At 43.9% G+C, this 25,916-nt stretch overlaps 1 protein-coding gene across 1 annotated transcript in view; it reads left to right on the top strand.

Moving 5' to 3' along the window:
• The window catches only part of SMUG1 (single-strand-selective monofunctional uracil-DNA glycosylase 1), a 145,192-nt gene extending 120,520 nt beyond the window's left edge, over nucleotides 1–24,672 (top strand). The window contains exon 5 of the transcript XR_015741923.1: nucleotides 24,577–24,672. The gene's annotated coding sequence lies outside the window, so the exon portion shown is untranslated. The remainder of the gene's footprint in view (nucleotides 1–24,576) is intronic.
• The last annotated feature ends 1,244 nt before the right edge of the window (nucleotides 24,673–25,916 follow it).

Below are 25,916 nucleotides of genomic sequence, written 5' to 3'. Positions count from 1 at the left end.
TCAAAGCCTGCTTACAAGCAGGAATATAATTCAGAAATTCCTTTGCCTGTGCTAGTTTTCTGGATTTTGTATTCCTACAGAGAATTGTTGTGTTTTTCTTAATTGAGAACACTGTTTCTGAATTTTTTTCCTCTCCCTTCCCATTTTTAAAAATTATGGAGGACCCCAAAAGAATTTTAACTTGTATGGGATATATTTATTGACATATGCTTTATTAAAAATTAAAACTGACGCATTTGCTGCCACTATCACTTCTCATGATTGTTTGATGGGGTTTTAATATTGTATTATTTTTCAGTGTAGCCTGGCAGATAATTTCAATTTTGCAGATGCCTAAGAGAGTCTTGGGGGAAACCCCCCCTGCCCCAGTGGTTGTAGGACCACATTTTAAGAACATTAACGTAGAGGAAGTAAAAGTACAAAGAAGATGATTTAGATTAGACAGCAAGATCTTCCTTATTGTTCAAGCTGTCAGCCAGTGGAAATCTGTCAGCAATGCCCCTCTGAATTAGGCATACTGCAAACACTTTGCACAGAAGAATTAATGGACATAAGTTTGACATGAGGACCCAAACCAAGGACAAAATAATATCAGAACATTTCAACTCTGAGAACATTTTTAGCAGACCTCAAAGTGTCTGTTTTGGAAAAATAGGATCTTAACTCCCCCATGATAAGAAATTGCTGAACTCACATACTTCAAAAGGTGGCAGGCAATCTCACAGGGCTCAACAAACACAATGGGCTTTAACACTGAGTTACAATTGTGAATTGATAAAGTATTTGTAATCTATCTCTTATGTAATCTGCATCTGCATAACCAACCTGTCCAGTGGTGGGATTCAGTTGTTTTTACTACCAGTTCTGTGGGCGTGGCTTAGTGGGCATGGCAGGGGAAGGAGACTGTAAAATCTCCAGTCAGGGATGGTATTTGCTGGTTCTCTGAACTACTCAAAATTTCCGCTACCTGTTCTCCAGAACTGGTCAGAACCTGCTGAATACCACCTCTAAACCTGTTCCTTCCCTCTCATCCCAGTTTAACCCTACATCAGTTTATCCATTCCATGTTTCTGATGCAATGAACTGCAGTTCATGAAACCTTATGCCTTTTAATATAAATATACATAGATTGGTCCTTCTAAAGTTATGCTACAAAAGACTGACATAGTTTTCCTTCTATAATACTGTATTCACATCATTCCAGAAAAGATTTATATATGAAACTGCTGCCAATTAATGTAGCTTAGAATAGAATAACAGAGTTGGAAGGGACTTTGGAGGCCTTCTAGTCCAACCCCTTGCTTAGTCAGGAAACCCTATACCATTTCAGACAAATGGTTGTCCAATCTCTTCTTTAAAACTTCCAGTGTAGGAGCATCCACAACTTCTAGAGGGAAATTGTTCCACTGATTAATTGTTTTCACTGTCAGGAAATTCCTCCTTAGTTCTAAGTTGCTTCTCTCCTTCATTAGTTTCCACCCGTTGCTTCTTCTCTTGCCCTCAGGTGCTGTGGAGAATAGCTTGACTCTTTCTTCTTTGTGGCAGCCCCTGAGATATTGGAACACTGCTATCATGTCTCCCCTAGTCCTTCTTTTCATTAGACTAGACATACCCAATTCCAGCAACTGTTCTTTATATATTTTAGCCTCCAGTCCTCTAAACATCTTTGTTGATCTTTCCAGTCTAGTTCCATCAATACATTTAAGTTCTGGAGGCATTCAAAACAAAGATGGTTAGAAATGCTGGAAGTTGTAAGAAATGACGTTGGGAAGGAAGGTATAGACAAAACTGGATGAGCCATTGCTTTGCTGTGCTATAAAGATGTGACTCAACCATGCACACCTCCTAAGCACCCTTTCCACCCAATCAAAACTGGCTTAACATGTGGGGAAAAGCTTGACATCACATCGATCTGAAATTCTGAGTTTTTCCTTGGGATTATTATATCCATCCCAAGGCTCTATTCTAATCTATTTGAATCAGCACAAAGGGAAAAGCAGTCACATGATCCGGCTCTCCCTCTGCAAAACTTGTGAAGATCTGTGTGAAAAGGACATATGCAAGCCCTCAAAAAATGTAAGCCTCCGAGAAATCATTACTGTAGACTATAATGTACATCGTATTTATCCACTGTCCGTACTGACTTGAGATAATGGGATTTATTGTACATCTGGAGCATCTGAGGCTTGGCATGCTGCACTTATATCTTTAACATGATATTCAGAGTAGTTTCTAATTACCATGACTTTCAGAATTGATTCAGTATCTATTGCTGTAATCTGCAGTAATGAATCAAGGCAGGAAGCTGTTATTTCTGCCTGCCCAATATTGTACCACTAAATATTAAATATATTGTCTTCCCGATAGCAGGGATGAAGCCAGACCTGGATTCAGGCTCTATGGAAGAATCTCCCACATGATATGTCCCGATTCTTCCTTTAAGGGCAAAGGTTGGGGCCACCTCAGAAGTTTTTGCATCTCAACTGGATTATCCAGTGTGTGGCACTCGCCTCCCTCCTCTGGTGCCCTCTGCGGCTGCAGGAGAGCTTATCTGCTTTTTTGATCTCCTGGAAGAAGGGAAGCCCTTCCAATACCTGCTGTTTAAGAATAAATGGCTCTGCTCTTTCTGTCTGCCAGTTGCTAAGCCTGACCGGAATTCCAATCATGTTGGCTGAACAAGGCCATGTCCTTTTTCTCCTTCAGTCCTTCGAAAGGGTGTGTTACATAGAGAGGCAGATTCTGCCTTTTGCGAGAATTGTTCTATCATGCAACTATCATTTCTTGGATGTTATTGGTGTGTGGGTGTGTGGTGTGTATATGTGTGCTTGCATGCGTCCATGTGCAATAATCTGCCCCCCCCCCACCCCTGCCCAGTGGAGTGATTCTGATCTTTTAGTTCATTTGTTTGTTGTACTGTAATTTTTGTCTAAGCACACCAAAACTAAACTCAGCAGGAGTACTCAGTGAGAACGCCTGTTAGAAATTTTCCATTATGATATGTGCAGGGAGGAAATTTGTAATATTTATTAAGATGGAGACAATAGCCATTTTCTAAATAATAAGAAACTGCACTGGGTTTTTAAAAAATTTGCATTAACACGTGCTTCAACATGCTTATATGAGTGCTGTCAGGGAAAGAAAAATATGTTTATTTCTCCAGTATATACTTAATTTCAGAGTGCTTCGGTTATCCAGAAATGGCTCTTAACATACGGAGGTTTGCCCCCATAGGATAGGTTCTTCTCCTTTTCCCATTACTTGTACCAAAGCTGAAACAAGCTTGTAGATGTAATGGACAAATTGTTCCCAGAATGGATCATCACCTATGAATTCTACATCATGTTCATTAACTAAAGACATGGACACTATAGTTCAGGCTCTGAGTTAAGTAATTTATTTCTATGACTGCTAATTTCTAACTATCATATTGGATCATGAGTGGAGAGACTTGAATCCATGTTGCTGTTTAGTCCTGGTGATAACTGGCAAAGAGCCTTGGATCAGGTGCCATTTTCAGCTTCATTTTCCTTCTATCATTAATGCTAAGATGATGTAAGGAAACTCAGTTTTCTTCATCTCTTTCAAAGAAGAACAAGGTGCCACCTTAAAAGATACTAAACCCTTAGGACTGTTTGGAATAATTTTCATGGCATTTGATTCTCCAAAGTACCTGAGGGCAGGACAAGAAGCAATAGATGGAAACTAATCGAGGAGAGAAGCAACTTAGAACTAAGGAGAAATTTCCTGACAACAAGAACAATTCATCAGTGGAACAAGCTGCCTCCAGAAGTTGTGGATGCTCCAACACTGGAAGTTTTAAATAGGAGATTGGACAGCCATTTGTCTGAAATTGTATAGGGTTTCCTGCCTGAGCAGTGGGTTGGACTAGAAGGCCTCCAAAGTCCCTTCCAACTCTGTTATTCTGATAATTCTACAGGCTGCCACTGTTATTGTTCACACAGAGTTTTGAAAAAGTTTGACTTTCTCAGCTTTTACCCATAGTGCATATTACTTTACTCATCATCATAGCTATTTTGCTATTTCCAGGGCTTGTTTTTTTTTTTTCCAAATACATCTTCTCTCTCTCTGCTATCAGGAATATAAGTCAATATTTCTCAACCTTGGCAGCTTAAACATGTGTGGATTTCAACTCCCAGAATTCTCCAGCCAACTCTATTGGCTGGAAAATTCTGGCAGTTGAAGTCCACACATTTTAAGGCTAATAAGGTTGAGAAACACTTGATATAAGCAATTCAAAATTCTGAAGAACTCTCCATTTCAAACTACATGACAACTGGAACCTATGTAACCATAAAAGGCAAATGATTATAATTTACACTGATTTTCAACTCTTCCGTTGAGTGAAGTGCCTCATGTTTTTCTTGGGAGAATATGGTCAGAATCCATAATGGTAGACTGCTAATAGATATGGTTTTGGAAAGCCATGCCTTCACATGGTCAGATTTTTCATCTTGAGCTATGAGAACTGGAAAATGTTAAAATGATTATTAAAATGGATTATTCAAATATATGAGATGTACTTTATTTGTGTATTAAATTTTTATGCCACTCATTTCCTCTATAAGATGACTCTGAGTGACTTACAGATAATAATCTGATTTGTGATTTATCATCTTATGATCATGATTGATCACTTGTTTCTCACTTGTTGCTTGTATGTACACTGAGAGCTTATGCACCAAAAGACAAATTCCTTGTGTGTCTAATCACACTTGGCCAACAAATTTCTATTCTATTCTATTCTATTCTATTCTATTCTATTCTATTCTATTCTATTCTATTCTATTCTATTCTATTCTATTCTATTCTATTCTAATTTTCTATAGGAAAGTACAGAATCAGAGGACTCGGTTACATTAGCCATGTGTATATTACTCCCAGCCTCTTGGGAGTTAAAAAAGAAATGACCAATGAATACATGTGCTAAAGAGTTGTGGCCAAAGAGAGAGGCAAAAAGGAATAAACTGACAGATGCCAAAAACAAAAAAAAAGGCCTAACAGAGAAAAATGACGTGTCCTGCACTTTGGCTGTGCAGAAGAGGTACAGGCAGGGTTGGGATTGACCAGCGCTCCATGTCTCAGGTTCATTTGCAATTGGTTAAAAATATATTTGTGGAATTGTGGATGTGCCCAGCTAGGGAGGACAAAGAAGATAAAATCATTGTTCACGGCCAGGGCAGGTTTTGCCCCATCAGGGGAGCAGAGACATCATTGGCAGGTCAAAGGTCAAATATTTGTTTGTTTCTTCCGCAGCCAGGAAGGTTCATGAACTCGCACCTATTCAACAAGGACTGCTGGGAAAGCACAAAAGCCCCTGCGCTGACAATGGAGAAGAGCGTCCTTGTCCAGCTTCCAAGAGCTGGGCCTGTTGCTATGACAACAGCCAACTCTGGAGACACCCATCTTTTCTCCTCCCCGTTCTTGCCCTCCCTGGGAATGTCAGGTGGAGGAGGCTGAAGCAGCTGCTGAGAGCGGTGGTGGCTTCTCGGCCTTCCCTTTTTTGCTCACTGGGGCGTAAAGACCTTCCCTAGGGCATCTGAAAGAGGCAGACTGTTTTGTATCTCTCTGTCATCGCACAGAGGCTGCAGCCATTGTCCCCTTTGCCCTCTTCAGGCTCCTTCCTCAGATGCTGCAGTCGCTGCCCAATCGCAGGGATCCTACCTGTTGCCTCCTCCTGCAACTGACCTTCCTCTTTCTCTCACACACTGAGGACCATGGCATTTCTCCAGCGTGCTTCCCAAAGGATGGAATGCCTTCTCCTTGGAGCCATGGGTCCTTTAAAACTCAGCTTTTTAATGGCAGTGAAGGTGTTGACTGACCCATTTTAAATCCATTAGAAAGATTTTGGAGAGCTGTTGTAGCTTTGAGAGTTTAGTGATACGGTGAGGGCTTTTTTTAAAAAACCTTTATTTAAAAAAAAAAACACCAATTGTTGTTTTTTAGAATGGCACACTAAATAAATATTACTTTCCAACAGTCTAGGCCTGTTCCAACCTAGAACTAACAAGAAATTTCCCAACAGTTAGAACAATTTTGCCTCCAGAAATTGTGAGTGCTCTGAGTGGAGGTTTTTAAAAAGTGACTGGACAACCATTTAGAATAGAATAGAATACTTTATTGGCCAAGTGTGATTGGACACACAAGGAATTTGTCTTGGTGTAAATACTCTCAGTGTACATAAAGAAAAGATACACTTGTTAAGAATCAAGAATCATCAGGTACAACACTTAATGATAGTCATAGGGTACAATCAACAATCAAATCATACTAGGAAACAGTCAATATAAATCGTAAGGATACAAGCAACAAAATTACAGTCATACAGTCACAAGTGGGAGGGGATGGGTGATAAGGAGTGATGAGAAGATTAACAGTAATAGTAGTGTACACTTTGAAAATAGTTGAACAGTGTTGAGGGAATTATTTGTTTAGCAGAGTGATGGCTTTTGGGGAAAAATTGTTCTTGTATCTAGTTGTTCTGGTGTAAAGTGCTCTATAGCGTCATTTTGAGGGAAGGAGTTGAAACGGTTTATGTCCGGGATGTGAGGGGCTTAAAGATATTTTCACAGGCCTCTATACAGATCCTCAATTGAAGGCAGGTGGGTAGTAATTGTTTTTTTATGAATTTATCTGAAATGGTATAGGGTTTCCTGCTTGAGCAGGGGGGTGGACTAGAAGACCTCCAAAGTCCCCTCCACCTTCTGTTATTTGTTATTTCCAAAGAGTTCTTTCACACACACCCACATCTCCCCATCAGGATGATCATTAGTTCTTGGCTTCCAATTTCTCTCGAGATGTTGAAGCAGATAAATTCTTGGAACTCAAAGTATCTCATCATTTTTTTCATAGAGGCCACCTAGATATTCTCTGTCTTGGAAGGTGTGAGAGAGACACGACTTTATTGCATGCTCCATCAAGGTGGGTGTTGAAACTTTTTGCAATGACCAGCTGTCTTGGGTAGCAGTATGCTTTATGCACCCGTATCCAGAAATTCACCTATTTGCAGCAACAGTGGCACACACACACACACACACACACACATACACACACAAATGGGTTTCTTCACCTGACCCTCTGTTATTGAGGTGGAGGTGATTTGATTTCAACCTGCCTTTGTCAAATGTGTTTGGAAGACGCCCAATTGCGGAAGGCTACTGAGGCAATTGGTACCCAACAACTAGTCTTGCACAATGCCAAAAAACAGGGAGGGAAAGCTTTATCAGGAAAGTAATAGCACAGCATCAAAGCATGGAAGCTTCCCTGACTCCCATTCCTCTTTCTTGGTGAGAATAAGAGTCTGTTCAGCTTTTCTGAGAAGGGCCGAGACTGTGTAGGTTGGTACTTTTAGGAAGGGGCATGATCTGTGTGAGTATGTTCATTGGGTGGAGGGGATGGGGTTGGAAGAGAAAAAGAGAATGCAAAATCTATTCTTCTAAGGGATGCAAGCGAACCAAGTGCAGCAATTATGAAGAAGGATTTATGTTTGCCTGCCTTTAATCGGAAACTTGGTGTCAACAAGAAAAATCTCTCCTGTCCAGAGTGCCGGCTCCCTGCTTTATCATTATTATTGTACAGAAGGTTTATTTTGAAATTTAAGGCAAAGATGGTTTTTAAATTAAATTTAACATAGGATTTGCTGCATGGAACACAATGAGGGCGAGGTGTCCTTTGGCGTCTAATGACTCCGGGGACAGCCCCACACCCAAGCAAATGCTGAACAGCTGGGGACAGCCTATGCCCCTCCCCCCCTCCCCTCCCTGAAATCTCCCTGACTCTCTGTGCCCGATCTATATGATGGAAGGAAACTACAAATGAGGTTACGGGTTTTCTTTGGGTGTTGCAAAACGCTAAATGTCTTCCCTTGTGAGAAGACGATGTGGGGGTTGTTGTTTTTTTTAAAAAAAAACCAGCGAAAGAAAGAACGGGGAGAAAAGCGCACGTTCGTTTTTTGTATTTTAGCTGGGCGATGGAAAACATGGCACATTAAGATTATATTTTCCATGACTGGCATGCCAACCTTTAAAAAACAAAAAAAAGAAATCACTCGGTGCAACAAATGATGCAGAAGGTGACTTTGTGGATGACTCTGCACTTTGTGTTCAATACACTACATTTTTCAGGCTCCGCACACCAGCAGATGGGGGAAACAAATGCAGGATATACAGGATACCATCCTAAGACCGATTTCCAGATACACAGCTTGGTTTGTGGTTTCTAAAATTCACCCCGCGGTGAAGAGCCTCTGGATAACGTCCAAATCTGGCCCTTGGTGCTAAAATTATGGGAGGGGAAATATGAAGAGCCCATTGCAATTGTCCCCAGTTGTACATGCATTCTTGATTTTTTTTTTAATGCCCTTATAGCATGAAAAAGCAAGAGCTGTGGGACCGTTCCTAAAAAAAAAAAAAACTCATTTTTCAGTCCTCCTTCTCCCCCGCCACATCCCAGTCCTCCAATACTGACAGTTGTGCCCTGGGAGGAAGGATAGGAAGGGGGAAAGCAGGAGCCAGTATTCCTAAAAGGCTGCTGGGGAAGTGGCAGTAAGCATTACACATTCCCAGGGCTGCCTTCTGTTAGTGCAATCTGATTATTGTAATTTTTAAACATTGATTTAATTGTGAATTGTTTTCATTGTAAACAGCTATGGGAGTTATTATGGCTGAAAGGCCATCTGTACCTCTAATTAATAACAAGTACCTAATAATTCAGATATGCATTCCTTGCAGGCTCAGACTAGCTTTCATGTGGTACAGTGCTGCATACCATAGTAGAGGTTGCTCTCTTTTGGCCTGGGAAGAGGGGCCTGAAAAAGGCCCAAATGACCTATTTAACCCAAGTGGCTTCATCTTCGTAATAAGTTCTCACAAATACTGCTGCAGTGTAGGGTACTATCCTCTGTCCCTTTATTGCTGGGGATATACAGTATGTTCCAAAGCAACCGTTTTTCTTTTAAGATTGTTTCATTACACTAGTTTTTAATTAGAGAAAATTTAAAATTTCAATTAAAAAGCAGGCAAACCAGAAGTGCATTATCATTCTCGGGAAACTAACTGTATGCACAATAGAAGTTGAAATACCACAGAATTCAAGTCCCACTTTAGCCATGAAAGCCAGCTAAGTCACTCTCTCTCAACCCAACACACCTCACAGAAACAGGAGGAGGAAAGCGTGTGGGATATGTTCGCAGGATACAAATATATAAATAAATAAATATGGGGGATCACTTTGGTCTAGTGGTTAGGAAGGTTCTCCTGACCTAGAAACCAGGAGACTGTGAGTTCTACTACCACCTTAGCCCAGGGGTGGGATTCAATTTTTTTAACAACCGGTTCTGTGGGTGTGGCTTAGCTGGTGGTCTTGGCTTGGTGGTCATGTGACTGGGTGGACATAACTTGGTGGTCATGTTATTGGCTGGGTGTGGCCAACTCAATATCACTCACATCGAGGCACACATCTCCTTGCCTGGCCTCTCATGACTGTGGAGATGCTGCAACAGTCGTAAGTGTGAAAAATTGTCATAAGTCACTTTTTTCAGTGCCACTGTAACTTTGAATGGTCACTCCACACAAGCAAAGTACCAGCAAAGGAGGGGGAAAAAACTCCAGAGATGTTCCTGAGACAGAAAGACTAGTCCTGACAAGAATGTAATAAGGATTAGTGGAGAGGCAGTTTCTGTAAGCAACACCAGAATGTTTCCTTCCTGCTTTCCTTACAGGATTAGGCCAGTAATTTCTTCTAACAACCGGTTCTCCGAACTGCTTAGAATGTTAACAACTGGTTCTAGAGAATAGGTGCAAACTGGTAGAATCCCACCCCTGCCTTAGCCATGTAAGCCAGCTAGGTAACTGTGGGTCAGTCACTCTGTACACTCGTGTGCATACACCTCTCGTAAGTTCAGCCCAACTGAACGTAATTGGGCAATATGGGAGAAGAAAGCTTTCGTGGTTCTTTGGTCATTATTGACCTGACATGTGTTGGAGGGCAGTCCAAAACCATTTGAGGTGTCGACTGACCATAAAAATTTGGAAGCCCTACAAAATCCATGTCGTTTATTGCCGAAACAAGTTTGTTGGGCTTTATTTTTTAAGAGGTTTAGATTCACATTGAAACATGTCCCAGCAGGGAAAAACTTTATGGCGGATGCTTTATCCTGAGTTCCACAGTATCATGGCCAATGCGAGGACACAATCCAACTGCTTATACCAATAATTGATCGAGTCACAGGAACTAAAGCCATTATACTAGTGCCAGATCTGCCTGTATTGTTAGCAGAAGATGATTGGTTGGCACATAACATAAATCAAAGCAAAATGAAAGATGGTATAGCCTGGCATGGGAACAAAATTTATGTACCAAATTTATTGAGATCAGTGGTACTGAAAAGATTTCATGATGTTAAGCAGGCAGGACACTATGGATTCCTGAAATCCTTACATTTAGCAAAACGACAATTTTGGTGGCCAGGCATGCGATCGAATATCGAAGCATATGTGAAGTCCTGTCCAACTTGCATGATAAACAAAACTAAAATAGGGAAACCGAAGGGTCTATTGCAGTCTATATCAGAATCGACGAAACCATGGCAAGAGATCGGAATGGATTTCATAGTGGATTTACCAGAACATAGTGGGTACACAGTTATATGGATTGTTATCAATTTATTTTCAAAACAGGCACATTTTATACTGTATAAAAACTAAAAAACTAGCACAATTATTCATACAACAAATACATCAATTACATGGAGTACCCAAATGGATTATATCTGATAGAGGAGTGCAGTTTACATCCAACTTTTGGTGTGAATTCCTTGATGCGATTGGATCGACACAAGGGTTAAGTACAGCCTATCATCCAGCTACCAATGGTGCATCTGAATGAGTGAATGCGGCCATTGAACAATATCTCCAATGTTATGTTGATTATCAACAAAGCAATTGGACAAGTTTACTGCCATACGCTGAAGTGGCATACAACAACACGGTTCATAGTAGCACCAGTTATTCTCCTTTTCAAATAGTTAATGGGATGGAATTTACAGCCATACCAGAATGGCCGCAAGCTGCACAGACACAAGAAACTCCCAATACCACTACGTGGGCAACCAATATAGCAAAACAATGGGATTCAGTGCAAATTGCATTGAAAAAAAGCCCAGGAAGCATATGCAATCCAAAGCAAAAAGAAACGATCCGACCAAAAGCCATATAATATTGGAGATTGGGTTCATTTATCAACAAAATACATAGACCTGGGTTTAAATAAGAAGAAATTAGGACCAAAATATATTGGACCGTTTCAAATATTACGAATCATAAATCCAGTAACAGTGAGGCTTCAACTGCTGTCCCATTTCAAACGAATTCACCCTATATTCCACATTGCTCTACTAAAACTGACTAATATGGCCAGACAAGAACTGAGAGCGATTTTGCCGGGACCAATATGTGATGATCATTATGAAATTGACAAGATACTTGATTCACGTCAATGATGGGATGTCCTGCAATATCTAGTTAGTTGGAAGGGGTATCCACTGTCAGATGCAGCATGGATACTGTGTACAGATGTGTCCGCTCCCCAGTTGCGGTGGCAATTCCACAGGAAATACCCCACGAAAGCGGGTGGGGAGGGGGAAATTGTATATACAAGATAATTATTGTCTATTTTTTGTTTCAGAGAATCACATGGTAGAGGGGGCCGCACGTCGGGCTTCAACAACGCTGCCGACGGAATGAAGCCTGACATGTCATTATGGTTGGGGGAGAGCTGCCTACCTTGAAGGTTCCAAGTCAATGACAGCTGACAAAGCCAGGTGCAACTACCTCTCCCTACTTCGATGCGACTGACTGGGAAAATGCCTTATCAGCTGTTTGGCGTTTTACAAAGCTCTCAGCACAACGCCTTCCACTCTTCTCTTTTACCAGCCGAGAAATACTTCGGGATGTTGTTTCGGCTGGTCAGCATTCCACATAGGGGATATGGGGTGGATCGGGATGAAGGACGACACTCGGGGAGGGGGAAGGTGTTATTTGGGGGGTTGGGTGGTAGAGCACGAGATTGCTATAGATGGATGTTGGGTGTTTTGCTAAGGGTGGATGTTAGCTAATTTATGCGGGGTGAATGGGAAATATAAACAGCGCTGAGAGGCAGATGCTCTCAGCGCTGGCTTTCCTCAGACTTTCTGTTTGTTGCTGCTGGTGGAGGAAGCCAAAATAAACACACATTGCTACACCAAGACTGTGAGTGAAGTGTTTTATTGAACCAGTTTCAGCAATCACCTGTAGGAGCTGCCACAATCTCTCTCGCTCAGCCCAACCCACCTCACAGAACTGTTATGGGGAAAATAGGAAAAGGAAGGAGTATGAGGTGTGTTCACCATTTTGAGTTCCTTATAAAGTAATAAGGGATAAAAATCTGATTAATAAATTAAATAAATGTGGCATGCAAGTCCTTTGCAAGGTGAAAGAGAGAATGCTGTTTAAACATTCAGGTCAGGTTAAGAAGTTCAAAATCAGAGAATAGGCTAAGACTGGAGCAATCTTCTAAGACTGATTGCAGACCACTGGTTTCTGACACTGAAAGCAGTAACTGTGGACAAAAGGTCCTCTGAAAATACTAATTGTATTAATTCATAGTGTGTCTAACATTTTGGCCGCTGTGATGGGATTAAGGCATACAAATGTGGTGTACAGGTAGTCCTCAACTTATGACCACAATTCATGTTATCAAGTGAGACATTTGTTAACTGAGTTTTGCCCCATTTTATGATCTTTCTTGTCATAGTTGCTAAGCAAATCGCTATAGGTCATAAGTTAGTAAGCTAATTGTTAAGTGAATCTGGCTTCTACACTGACTTTACTCATCGGAAAAATCACAAAAGCTGATCACTGGTCATAAACGTGAACCAGCTGCCAGGCATCTGAATTTTGATCACATGACCATGGGGGATCCTGCAAAGGCCGTAACTGTGAAAAATGTTCATAAGTCGCATTTTTCAGTGCCATTGTAACTTCGAAGGGTAACTAAATGAATTGTTGTAAGTTAAGGATTACCAGTACTGGGAATGGTGTCTGAAGCATGAAGTTTCCAGGTGCTATAATGCAGATATGAAGATGACTGAGTCAAGGATAAATAATATCAGTAAGAAAGAAAATCAATAAAGAGATATGATGTCTTAGAATTTTTCAGTGATTCTGTAGAGTTTGTCTTTGGAAGCAAGGCAAGACTGGTCACTTCCTGTAGGTATTGACAAGTATTTCCTGGAATCTCTGAATTCCTCTAGATTCCAGCAGTTGCAGAATTGCTGAGAAAATGCAAAAATTGCCATGAGCGAGAACCAAAAGGACAATGCAATGAATAGTCTTTCTTGCTTGATGTTTCCAAGGTATCATATATAGAGGGTGGACTTTGGTTGCTGAATTACAAGCAGTGCTTTAAACCCCCCGCTGCCCATCCATATTTTGCCCAGCTGACTTAAAGGACAATGCAACAAACAGTCTTTCATACTCGATGCTTCCAAGGTATCCTTTATCTGGATATGCGCTCTCTTTCCACAATGATCTCAAGATGAAATGTGCTTTTTTTTCACAACAGCCACATACTGCTATGAAATAATATGGAGTCCATCATCATGAACCTAATTGCCAGGACGGAGTCAATCCTGACCAGTCACCACATCTATTGCAACTGTCCCTTTGTGTGATGGACTGCCCACAACATGTACTTCCAGAGGCAGAAATCTCTTCCTCGTATTTCTGATGTTCACCTGTAGATGCTGGGGACACACTGCTTTGATGTGAAACAGCTTTTAGATAATCATCCATTTGTGACTTAGTGTCTTGCCAAGCAAAGAAGCATAACTCCTAGTTAGTGTATTCAGTCCCAGCTTGAGTGAGATTGCAATAACAGAAGGCTAAGTTACAGTTAAGTAGCTTTTGGGATAAATACTGCCTGCATTAGATGAAATCAAATGGGATAAGGCGGTGAATGGAGTGGCCATATAGACACTCTACTGAAGCAAAGGCAGACAGATTATTCTATGCATCAGAGGCTGTGCATGCCATCTAAGTAACAAATATACTCACCCATGGATGAACAGGAGAGTGAGGATACAGCAGGGCTGCTGGTCATTCAGGCTGCTGTGAACAAAGATTGATCAAGCCAGCACGAGATGAACATAGGATTCACTAGCAAGATCGTCCACTCTAGGAATGAAATGCAATAGTGATAGAATCACAGAATCAATGTCTTGCAGGCTGAAAAGGATCTTCCCTTTGGGAAGGACTCAAGCTAGTGGCCAGGAAAGGGACTGGACTTTTCCCCAAGATCTTGATTTAGTTTGAGGTGGATTATGCAGTAGGTTGTGCATTGCACCCTCTGTGTCAATTAATTATGTCCAGTTTCCCCAAAGGTAACTATTCCCAATCTGACCAGGCTGACTGGGAATTTGCAGTGTAGGTAGGCTTAAGGGATGGACGGGCTACAGTTCCAGAGGACACTGGGTTAGAGAAGTCCTCCATAAGATACTGACTGGATGAGCATCCAGTATACCAACCATAACTTCTGCATTTTTTAATTTATTTTTATTTTATTAGTTTGTCAAACATGTACAGGATAACAAGAGTAGATATGAACATAAACATGAACAAAAGAAGTAAATACAGATAAATGGGGACAGTAAGACAGGGGCGGTAGGCACGCTGGTGCGCTTATGCACGCCCCTTTTAAGGACCTCTTAAGAATGGGGTGAGGTCCACGGTAGACAGTTTGAGGTTGAAGCTGTGAGGGTTCGAGGCTGTAACAACGGAGTCGGGTAGAGCATTCCAGGCCTTGAGCACTCTGTTGCTGAAGTCATATATATTCTGCAACCGAGTTTGCAGCGGTTTATCTTGAGTTTATATTGATTGTTTGCCTGTGTATTATTGTGGTTGAAGCTGAAGAAGTCGTTGACAGACAGGACGTTGTAGCAGATTGTTATGTTATGTGAAATATGAAAATTGTCCCATTCTGAGTCAACTCTACCACTAGAATAAAAGAAGGTAGAAAAGGTCTCCTAATCCAACCTCCTGCTCAAGCAGGAAACCTATATCAGATTGGACAAATGGTTGTCCAATCGCTTCTTAAAAATCTCCAGTGTTTGAGTACCCACAATGTCTGTGGGGCAAGACACCCCACTGTTAATTGTTCTAATTATCGAGAAATTTCTCCTTAGTGTTAGCTGGTTCTCTCCTTGATTATTTTCCTTCTATTGGTTTTTGTTCTGCCTTCAGATGCTTTGGAGAATAGGCTGGCTCCTTCTTCTTTCTGACAGCCCCTTAAATATTGGAACACTGCTATCATGTCACCCCTAATCTTTATTTTCATTAAACTAGACATACCCTACAACCATTCTTCATATGTTTTAGCTCCTAGTCCTCAGGGAATAGGTTATTTGGATTATCTTACAAAGGGTGGTTAGATGGGTAGGGATATGATAGAAAAAAAAGTTTGTGAGCCACTGACTGACCATTTCCCCATTAGTGATTTAAGTATCTTTATGGCATTGTCCACCTATTGCTTGAAGCACATCCAGTCATTACTGTTATTTTTCACTAAGATGGTTGGATAAATCTAGAAGTTTATGAGTAAGTGGCATGTACCGAACTGATGGATAGCTTTAGTTTTAGGCGGTGGTTAATACATAATTGCTCTGGCACTGTTCTTTCTTATTGCAGAGAGTAAGGAAGATGACCTTGTTGGAGATAGGTGAGATCCATTACCAAAGCAACTAGGAGAAAAGATAAAGTCCACTACAAGCAGAAAATATGTGGAAGAATCTCCAATAAACACTTTCCTAATTCACATGGCTATAAGAAGGGAAGAAAGTCCGGCTTGCAAGGTTCTTTGACTTGCAAGATTCTGTTATAGCCACCCTCCAAAATATTAGTTTGTGTTATAGTTCGAGAAAAAGGGGAGGCCACACCAGAGCATATCAATAACACGCTTTATTCAGGGAATAAAGGGGGCTGTCGCGTCTGCATGCTAACAAGCGGACCTTCCAGCGAACAGCGGCTGGCTCGACCTAGCAGCCGGCTTTTATAGCCGGCTGTCGAAGGGAGCCAGCCAATGGGGGCTGCAAACGCCCCCGCAGGATGAACGGACCTGATAGGGAACTTGTGTCAGTCCCGAGGACATAACACCCCTTCCCCCTAGATACGAACACGAATAGTCCTTTAAGTAAGCGGGTGGTTTGTGTGAGCACCCCGACCGGCGCAATTCTGGCGATGCACAAAGTGGCATAGAGTTCTGGGAGTCAGGAACTGGCCTTGCCGGACAACAGGGTCGATCTGGGGTCCGGTCTGGAGTCTGGGAGTGGTCACAGTCCTCGGGTTGGTTTGTTAAATTGTCATTGTCACGCAACCCGGTGGTGTCGTCAGGTGGTACGGCTGATGACTCTGTAGGACGGTCCCGGTCTACCGTCCGTTCCCTCGACTCGACTGGTGGAGACTGGTCACTCTGGAGGTCCCAGCTAGGATTCGGGTGCGGTGATTGGAGAGTCACTGGAGTCCCTGGGTCAGCGTTGGCATGTTCGCCCTGGCGACTTCTTATCTGGTCCAGATGCCTCCGCCAGATACGCCCGTCCCCCAACTGGATGCAATATGACCTTGGACCGGTGATGGCCACGATCTCCCCAGGTACCCACAGGGGATCGCCTGCGTAGTTCCTGACAAAAACTTGGTCCTGTAATACAAAACTCCTGACCCTAGTGTTAGAACCAATTGGTGTGTCTGGGCAATAGTGGGGATGTAGTCTATCTAGCACTGTCCTTAGACGTCTGCCCATCAGTAATTCGGCTGGGGACTTGTTTGTGACAGTACATGGGGTCGAGTGTTGGCTTAAAAGAAAGCGAGAGAGTCTGGAGTGCCAGTCGTCTTGAGTGAATCTTGCCAACGCCTCTTTTGCTGACCTAACGGCTCTCTCCGCCAACCCATTGCTAGCGGGATGAAAAGGGGCCGTTAGGATATGCCGGATGCCCAGGTTGGTGGCATACCGGCTGAATTCTGTGGACGTAAATTGGGGGCCATTGTCTGAGACTATGGTGTCAGGCAGACCGTGTGTAACAAATAAGCGGGTCAGAGCCTGGGCAATTGCTCGGGTGGTGGTTGTGGGTAGGAGAGCCACATCAATCCATTTGGAGAACGAATCCACGACCACCAGGAAAGTCTTGCCGTGGAAGGGCCCGGCCAAGTCAATGTGCAACCGTGACCACGGTGCGTTGGCACTTTCCCATTTGGTTGGGGTGGTGATCGGTGGTGCTGGCCTGGATTCTTGACAGGGGCGGCAGGAGCTTACCCATTTTGTGATCTCGTCGTCCATGCCCGGCCACCAGACGTAACTCCGAGCCAACGCTTTCATCCGGACGATGCCAGGGTGCCCCTCGTGTAACGCCTTCAGGACGGGTGTGCGCAGCGGTTTTGGAATGACAACTCTGGTCCCCCATAACAGGCAGCCCTGTAAACTGGAAAGTTCTTGCTGGCGGGTTTTAAACGGTGAGAATTCAGTTGAGAGATTACTGCCCGGCCACCCCCTCCGTACCCAGTCCAGAACCTGGGCGATAAGTTTATCTTTTTTGGAGTGGAGAGCGATGTCGCCAGCGGTGACTGTGATGTCGAACTCACTGGCATCGAAAATGGCATGGACCGGGGCCGGGTCCTCCACGGGTGCTGGCAACGGGCAGCGGCTGAGGGCGTCGGCGTGGCTGAGGTTTTTTCCTGGGCGGTGAACCAGTTTGTACGAGTAAGCCGCCAGGAATAGGGTCCACCTAGTCATCCTGGGGGACAAGACTTGCGGTGTTTGTTTTTCTCCTGAGAGGAGCCCCAACAGTGGTTTGTGATCTGTGACAAGTTCGAAGTTGTGACCAAAAAGAAATTCATGGAATTTTTTGACCGCAGCAACGGCGGCTAGGGCCTCTTTGTCAATTTGGCTATAATTACGCTCGGTTGTTGACAAGGTTCTAGAAAAGAATGCGATTGGCGCTTGGAGCCTTGGGAAGTCTGTGGCTTAAGACAGCCCCAATCCCGAAAGGTGAGGCATCTGCAGCTAAGACTAGAGGAAGGTGCTGGTCAAATTGTATTAGGACAGCGTCCGAAGTGAGTAGCGATTTGACTGCCTTAAAGGCGTATTCCTCTTTGGGTCCCCAATGCCATGGAGTGTTTTTGTCTAGAAGTCTATGCAACGGTTCAGCTACTGACGCTTTGTGGGGTAGGAACGACGCATAGAAGTTTAGCAAACCCAGGAAAGCTTGTAATTCTGACTTGGAAGCCGGAGTGGGTGCCTCGTGAATGGCTTTGACTTTAGACTCCACCGGGTGGATGCCAGAGGCGTCTATTTTATACCCAAGAAAGTCCACCTGCCTAGTGGCGATGGCACACTTCTCCCTTTTTAGTTTGAGGCCATGCTGCCTGAACCTATCCAATACCGCTCTGACTCTGAGAAAAAGTTGGGGTCTGTCCCTGGCTGAAATCAAAATGTCATCAAAGTACGGAACTACGCCAGGGAGGCCTTGCAGTATCCGTTCCATTAATGACTGGAAGATTCCTGGGGCGACGCTAACGCCAAATTGGAGGCGCTTGCATCGAAATGCCCCTCTGTCGGTGACAATAGTTTGTAATTCGGCCGTTTGGTTATCCATAGGAAATTGCTGATAAGCCTGTGACATATCCAATTTGGCGAATATGGTTCCCGGCTCAAATGTGTGTAGTAAGTGTTGGATTACTGGGACTGGGTATGCGCTAGTCTGTAGATAGCGGTTAATTGTGGTCTTATAGTCAGAACACATTCTTATACTACCATCTTTTTTAAGGGGTGTGACAATTGGAGTCTCCCATTTAGCAAAATCCGTGGGCTCGATCACCCCTTGTTTGAGCAATTTGTCCAGTTCTGCATCCAGCTTAGCGCGCAGAGCAAATGGTACTCTGCGCGGTTTTAAACGGACGGGAACTGCTTGGGGGTCCACCGAAAAGGAAATGGGCGTACCGTTATAACAACCCAATTCATTGCTGAACACATCAGCATAGTCTGAAAATAGTGAGTCGATATCGGAAGGTGAGACAGCATGTACTCCCGTTAAGCTAAGGCCGAGATAGGGGAACCAATCCAGCCCCAAAAGGCTAGGGAGGGCACCATCTACCACCACTAAAGGCAGATGGCCTTTAAAGGATTTGAATCTAACGAGGAACTTGCCTGTTCCGAGTACTGGAATATTCTTCCCTTGATAATCCCTCAAGGTGAGACGACTCTTCTGGAGTTGCTTCCTGGACAGGCTGGGTCGTATTTTCTTAAGTGTGCTCCATGAGATGATCGAGAACGCTGACCCGGTATCGACTTCCATAAGACAGGGTTTACCTTCTAAATGAATAGAGAGGGTAATTTTATTAGGTGTCAAAAAAGTGTGGTTAGCTTGGTAGCACGTATAACAATTTTCTACTTGCCTGGGTGGCCCCAGAGGGGAGTAAGGGGACGATGACTTTTGTGGAGCCGCGTGCGTTGCCTGGCAGGCCCTGGCGATGTGGCCTTTCTTGTCGCAATTGTTGCAGGTGGCGTTCCTGAACCTGCAAGTCGTTCTGGCATGGGACCCCCCGCAGGAGAGGCACAACAGGATGTGTTTAGGCATGTTGCCGTTTCTAGGCCTAGCTCCTACCTGTGGCTGCTTGAAAGGTTTGAGGCGATGCACTTCTAAGTGTTCGGTGGGGTCTTCTTCGCTCACTGCTTCCTCGGAATGAACAGTGACCGGACTGGGTTTGGCTGCGCTTCCTTGTATTTCAGCGGCCGACTGGGTCGCTAGTTCTGCGGCCAAGGCTTCCTCGATCGCCTGGGTGAGGTCGAGATCTTTTCTGGCCAGCAACCGCCTCTGTAACCTTACATCTCTGACTCCACAGACGAGTTGATCCAGGAGCATGTTGTCTAGGTAATTTTTAAATTCACAGTGGAGAGCTGCGGTTCTCAGGGCAGCCATATACTGATTGATAGATTCCCCATCTGTTTGTTTCCTCATGCGAAAGGCAAAACGTCTCGCTATCTGCGATGGCTTTGGGGAATAATGGTTGGAGAGTGTCTCCAACAGCTCAGACCAAGGGACGTTCTTTAATTCTCTTGGGGCGAGTAGCGCTGTGGCGGTATCGAATACTGTGGCCCCGCAGTAACTCAGGAAGTACGATTTCTTCCTGTTCTCTGTAGCGTCGGCCAGACCGATGGCATCAAGGTAGTGATTGAAGCGGTTTCTGTAAGAGTCCCACTTGTCTTCATCTGGCTTAAATGGTGGAAACGCCGGATTTGAATTCATATTGGGTGTTCAGCCTGTTGGTAGACTGACCAATCTCACTGGGAATACAAGGCCCTGATAGGTGTGGCAACTACAGCTCGCAGTGCTGCTTCAGCTCTTAGAGGATCTCTCTGGGTTACACGCTCTATGTGGCTATGGCTGTAGCGCCGTAACTGACTTCAGTTTGAATTTCGCGCCCTTACAAGGGCATAGGCGGCTATAGCTGTAGCGTCGTGCTGACAGCTATTCAAATTGCGCGCCTAATGTGTTCTGGCGGCTGTGAGCGCAGCGCCGAAGTTTCACTAACAACAGAATCTGAACAGCAGCGGTTGAATTCTGTGCTCTAATGCTGGGCGGCTGAGGTTCTCAGTGCCCTACTTCTCACGTAGTTTTTTTAACTGAGCGGCTACACGCTCCACTTTCACTTCCGCAATTACGGCTGACCGAGCTCTCAACGGCACGGCTACGGTTCAGCGTTTCGGTGTGTGTTTTCAGCTCTTTTGATATTTGCTGCTGGTTGGCCAGATCCCATCCTCGTCGCCAATGTTATAGTTCGAGAAAAAGGGGAGGCCACACCAGAGCATATCAATAACACGCTTTATTCAGGGAATAAAGGGGGCTGTCGCGTCTGCATGCTAACAAGCGGACCTTCCAGCGAACAGCGGCTGGCTCGACCTAGCAGCCGGCTTTTATAGCCGGCTGTCGAAGGGAGCCAGCCAATGGGGGCTGCAAACGCCCCCGCAGGATGAACGGACCTGATAGGGAACTTGTGTCAGTCCTGAGGACATAACAGTTTGAGCCTTCCTTAAAGTGATAACTGGACTGGTCTATCTGGTGGGACTGCTACGCACGCAGGGCTGAAGGCTCCCTATACATACCGACCCACACACAGGTATGGAGCCAAATCCCATTTTTCACACAATGAAGCCCAAAGAAAACAACATCTTATCCTTAATACATTTTATGAACGTGGTCATTAATGAATCAGCATCTTTACAGTAACACACTCCTTAACCATTGACCCTGGTGGCCTCTTGGGTTGTGACTGCATCTCCCTACAAGCTCCAGATTCCGTGGAAGGAGGAGGAGAGCACAATATAAAATATTAGTGACACGACATCATTTCTGTGATTAAAGGAAGAAATACATCAGATATGGCAACCTTGTCAAGATCTACAGTCTCGCTCTCGGTGACTTTAAATTTTCTTATCTTTGATAAGGGGAAATGGGGTTCGATTAAAGAGAGTCCATGGAGAGCAGTCAAAGCAAGTTAGGGCACCACTATGTTGGGGAGAGAGGCGGATGGGTTGAAATGGAAGGGCAGAAGGAAGGCAGACTCAGAAAAGCTGCTTGCCAGGGTTGCTGATAGCCAGGAAGGAAAGCAATATGTAGGGTGCTTGGAGAGGTCACCTCCTGCAGGACAAAGGACCAAAACATGTGAATGAGCAGAGCAAGCAGGTTTCTCTCACATGTTCCTGGCTCTGTAAAACTCCTCCATTGCAGGAAGACAGGAATTGGTGACCTTTGTCCTCCTGGCAGCAGACATTGAATCAAGTTGCTCTTAGGCTGGAACCATTCCTGCAGCAGCTCTTCAAGATATCGGGCCATCAATCACCTGTCAAATGGGCTTGGGTCAGCCTCATTAAAATAACCCGCTGAAATAAATGGGGTTTCTGATTGTCATGACTAACTTTAGTTCTGCAGTTTGTCCACCTGAAAGGGGTAATCCAATATCTCTGGAGGATACAAAGCTGAAAGCTACCATCAACTTTTCAGGACTATAAAGTCAGGCTTGAAACCTGTGTTCATAAGGACAGGTGCTCAAACAACAACTGTGAATGCTTGTTTTTCTTTTTAAAATAGCTCAGTGTCCCTTAGGATGTCAAGAATGGGAGCAGCTAGTCAGAACTCTTTCCTTTGGTACCAGAATTCTGCTGAATATTACTGTGATCACCTCTCCCAAGCAGCTTCTATTTAAAAATAAAAATCCAAAACCTTAAGGTAAAGTCTAACTTAATACATTTAATGCAAGGGCTGGGCTGCCAGATGTAACTCCAGAGGCCTGCAGCACAGAAAGCACAGCTAATCCTCAACTTGCAACCACAATTGGGACCACAACCTCCATTGCTAAGCAAGGCAGTTGTTAATGGACTCACACCTTATTTTACATTTTTTGGGCCAGGGTTGTTAAGTGAATAATTGAAGACGTTAAGTGAATCATGCAATCATAAAACAAACTCAGCTTCCCTCATTGGCTTTCCTTGTTAGAAGCCAGCTGGGAAGGTTGCAAATGGCGATCACATGACCTCAGGATCCTGCAACTGTCTTGAATCCATGCTGGTTGCCAAGCACCCAAATGTTGATCGTTGGCCATGGGGCTGCTGCAATGGTTGTAAGTATGAGGACTATTTGTAAGTCACTTTTCTCAATGCTGTGCTATCCCAGCCAGTCTATGGGAATTGGATTTGAATTGAGTTGTCCCCTTAAGGGAATGCATCATGGTAAATGTAGTTAAAGGTATCCTGGGAAATGTAGTCCATATCATATGACCACATCTGTAATCCTGATTGGTCACTAAATTGACCCTCAAGGGGTTGGGGGAAATTTTCCTCACTTTTGCCTGAACTCCCTAACTCATGGGAGCTGCTTTCTATCGCTACGAGATGGGTTAGGAGATAACCATCTTTTACTACAAGGCAGATATACAAAGGGTTGGTCATTAAAGAAGAACTTTGTCACAAACGTGAATTATGAGGATACCTGATGAACCAATACATGTACTTTGTTATGGATGTCTTGTTGAGTTTATCTCTCTGCATCTGCACAGTTTAAAAATTCACTACTGTGCAGAATACAAAAAAATGCTGTGGCAACTTCGAACAGTCACTAAACAAATACTTGTAAGTCACGGACTACCTGTATGCAATTCAGTGCTCTACAACTGCAGAGGTTTCATGTGTTCCATCTTCAGGAAACAAAGATACCATGCATGGTGGAGATCACTTTGCATTATAACATGGTTCCAACATAGTTAAGAGTTCTACAAAATAGCCAGCTTATCTTTCTGCTTGAGGAAAGTGAGGTTGGGAGATGGGATGGGTGATGGGGAGAAGGGAGTGGAGAAAGCGGATATAGGAAAGCATCAGATATTATGCAGAGGCCAAGAGAACATCATACTGAGGGCAATGCTCTTAATGATGCAGTTTTGGCCTGGTCTTTATGCCCTTGAAAATCCTGCTCTCCTTCAGCTGATCCTGAAGTCTCTTTCTGCAAAGATCTCTGCATTCAGACCTTTGACTGCAGAGGCACCGTGGAGAGAGGAACAAGGAGAGAGAACCCGGGAAAAGTTACATCGTTGTATTTGGCAAGCCAGGAAGCAGAAGAGCCAAAAAGAAGAGCACAAATTCTTGCAGCTGCTGCTGGTGGAAGGGATGGATTGGGTATCTTCTCAAATGAAATCTGTGGGGAAATGGCATTGAGAACAATCTGGCCACCTGTCTGCTGTGGGCCGACCACTTTTTCCAGTTGCTCTTTGCAATCAGTCCTTTATCTCCTGAAGCTCAACAAAGCATCCAAGGGACGAAGAGTTTTGGGTTTGCTTGTTCTCAGAGGGCAGCCTCTTAACCATGGTAAAAAGCTGGTTATCCTGGCAAAAATAATACATGTTATACTTCTCTTTATAACATATTCAACGTGGAAGGGATGGATGGAGACCCCAAGAAGGAGATTGCTGTATGAGCCAGATGGTCCTTGAATCAGAATGTCACTACCACGCAGGTAGGAATTGTCCTTCAGGTCAAACTACAGAAAGAGTAGAATTGTTACTCCAGCTTATTATAATAGGGTTTCACAGCCAGTTATGAAGAGACCACCAGAAAAAGCAGCCAAAGATTCTAGAATTAGTTGCATTTATACTTTTTGGCTTAGCAGCAATTTTTCTCAGAGGCCAGAGATAAAAATACAGTTTTAGGACTCTCAAACCAGAAATACAATGATTATTATACTATGACTGTCTAGTGAGGCTGAGCTTCAGGCACCTCCATTGGGAAGCATGAGCAGGAACAGCCACCATTTTGTAGAGATTCTGCTGCCGATTTCTCCTTAAATATTTTGGATATTGAAATTAAAAGGGCTGGCAACTTGGTCAGAGAATGGGGGGATTTCGACAGGCTTTAGTTCTTGATCAGTTTCCCATTTTTGATCCTTAATCCTATGGATTTACAGGTAGTCCTTGACTTACAGTCACAACTGAGCCCAACGTTTCTATTGTTAAGCGAGACATTTGTTAAGTGAGTTTTGCCCCATTTTACGACCTCTCTTGCCACAGCTGTTAAGTGAATCGCTGTGATAGTTAAGTTAGTAACCTGGTTGTTAACTGAATCTGGCTTCCCCGTTGACTTTGCTTGTCAAAAGGTTGCAGCAGATGATCCCACAACCTTGGGACCAATGGTGGGATTCAAATTTTTTTACTACCGGTTCTGTGGGCATAACTTGGTGGGCATGGTATGGCTTGGTGGGAGTGGCTTGGTGGGCATGGCAGGAGAAGGATACTGCAAAATCTCCATTCCCCCCCCCCACTAACCTGCTTTCCAGCTCCATTCTCCTGTGCAGAACAACAAAAGAAGACCCAGCCGATCAGCTGGGACTCGGGAGGCAGACGATAGATAGCCAGTCAGAGATGGTACTGTCTAGTTCTCCAAACTACTCCAAATTTCTGCTACCGGTTCTCCAGAACTGGTCAGAACCTGCTGAATACCACCTCTGCTTGGGACACAGCAACAGTCATAAATATGAACCAGTTGCCAAGCATCTGAATTTTGATCACATGATCTTGGGGATGCTGCATAAAAAATGGCCATAAGTCATGTTTTTCAAGCATAACTTTGAACAGTCACTAAACAAACTGTTGTAAGTCAAACAATACCTCTATTTTGCAGGCACAGATGCTGCTCTATTACTAGCTCTGTGGATTCCCCATTGAGTTAGAGGGGTGTCAGCAACCCTTGGCTCTGTAGCCGCATGCAGCTCTTTGGGCCCTCTGCTGTGGCTCCCTGTTGGGTGATCCTACCACTGCCTGGCCCCGCCCCTCACCCTCCCCTCCCAGTAATTCCGCGCCTGGCCTGAGAAGGTAAAACACAAAAAAACAGAAATGAGAGGGAGGGAGAAAGAGAGAAAGAGGGACTCATTTCCCACAGAAAACACCGGGAGCCACAAAACCTGGGTAGGCATGGCGGGAGGGGTCATGTGACTGGGTGGGAATGATGTTGAGTTGGCCACGCTCACCCAGGTTTTGTGGCTCTTGATGTTTTCTTTTCTGTGCCGGGACAGGTCTAAATGGCTCTTTGAGTGTTTAAGGTTGCAGACCCCTGAAGTTTACTGCCCCTTGAACAACACTCTTAAATTGATACTGCCATGGCCAAATAAGTGGAATGAATTCCCTCTGCCCCTCCACCCACATACCTGAGTGCTTCCTCCACCCCCCTCTCCGTCTTGTGGTTCACCTTCTAAAACACACGGTAGGATCATGTCCTGTGGAAATCCCAGTGCTCAAGAGGTCTTGATTTAAGCGGGTTGTGACAGTTTTATGGTTCAT

This window comes from Pseudonaja textilis, chromosome 2, assembly GCF_049901715.1.
Source record: "Pseudonaja textilis isolate UNSWEBS1 chromosome 2, rPseTex1.2, whole genome shotgun sequence".
NCBI classification, from domain to species: domain Eukaryota; kingdom Metazoa; phylum Chordata; class Lepidosauria; order Squamata; family Elapidae; genus Pseudonaja; species Pseudonaja textilis.
The sequence above is the reverse complement of the archived record's forward strand: the minus strand, read 5'-3'. Positions and strand labels throughout refer to the sequence as shown.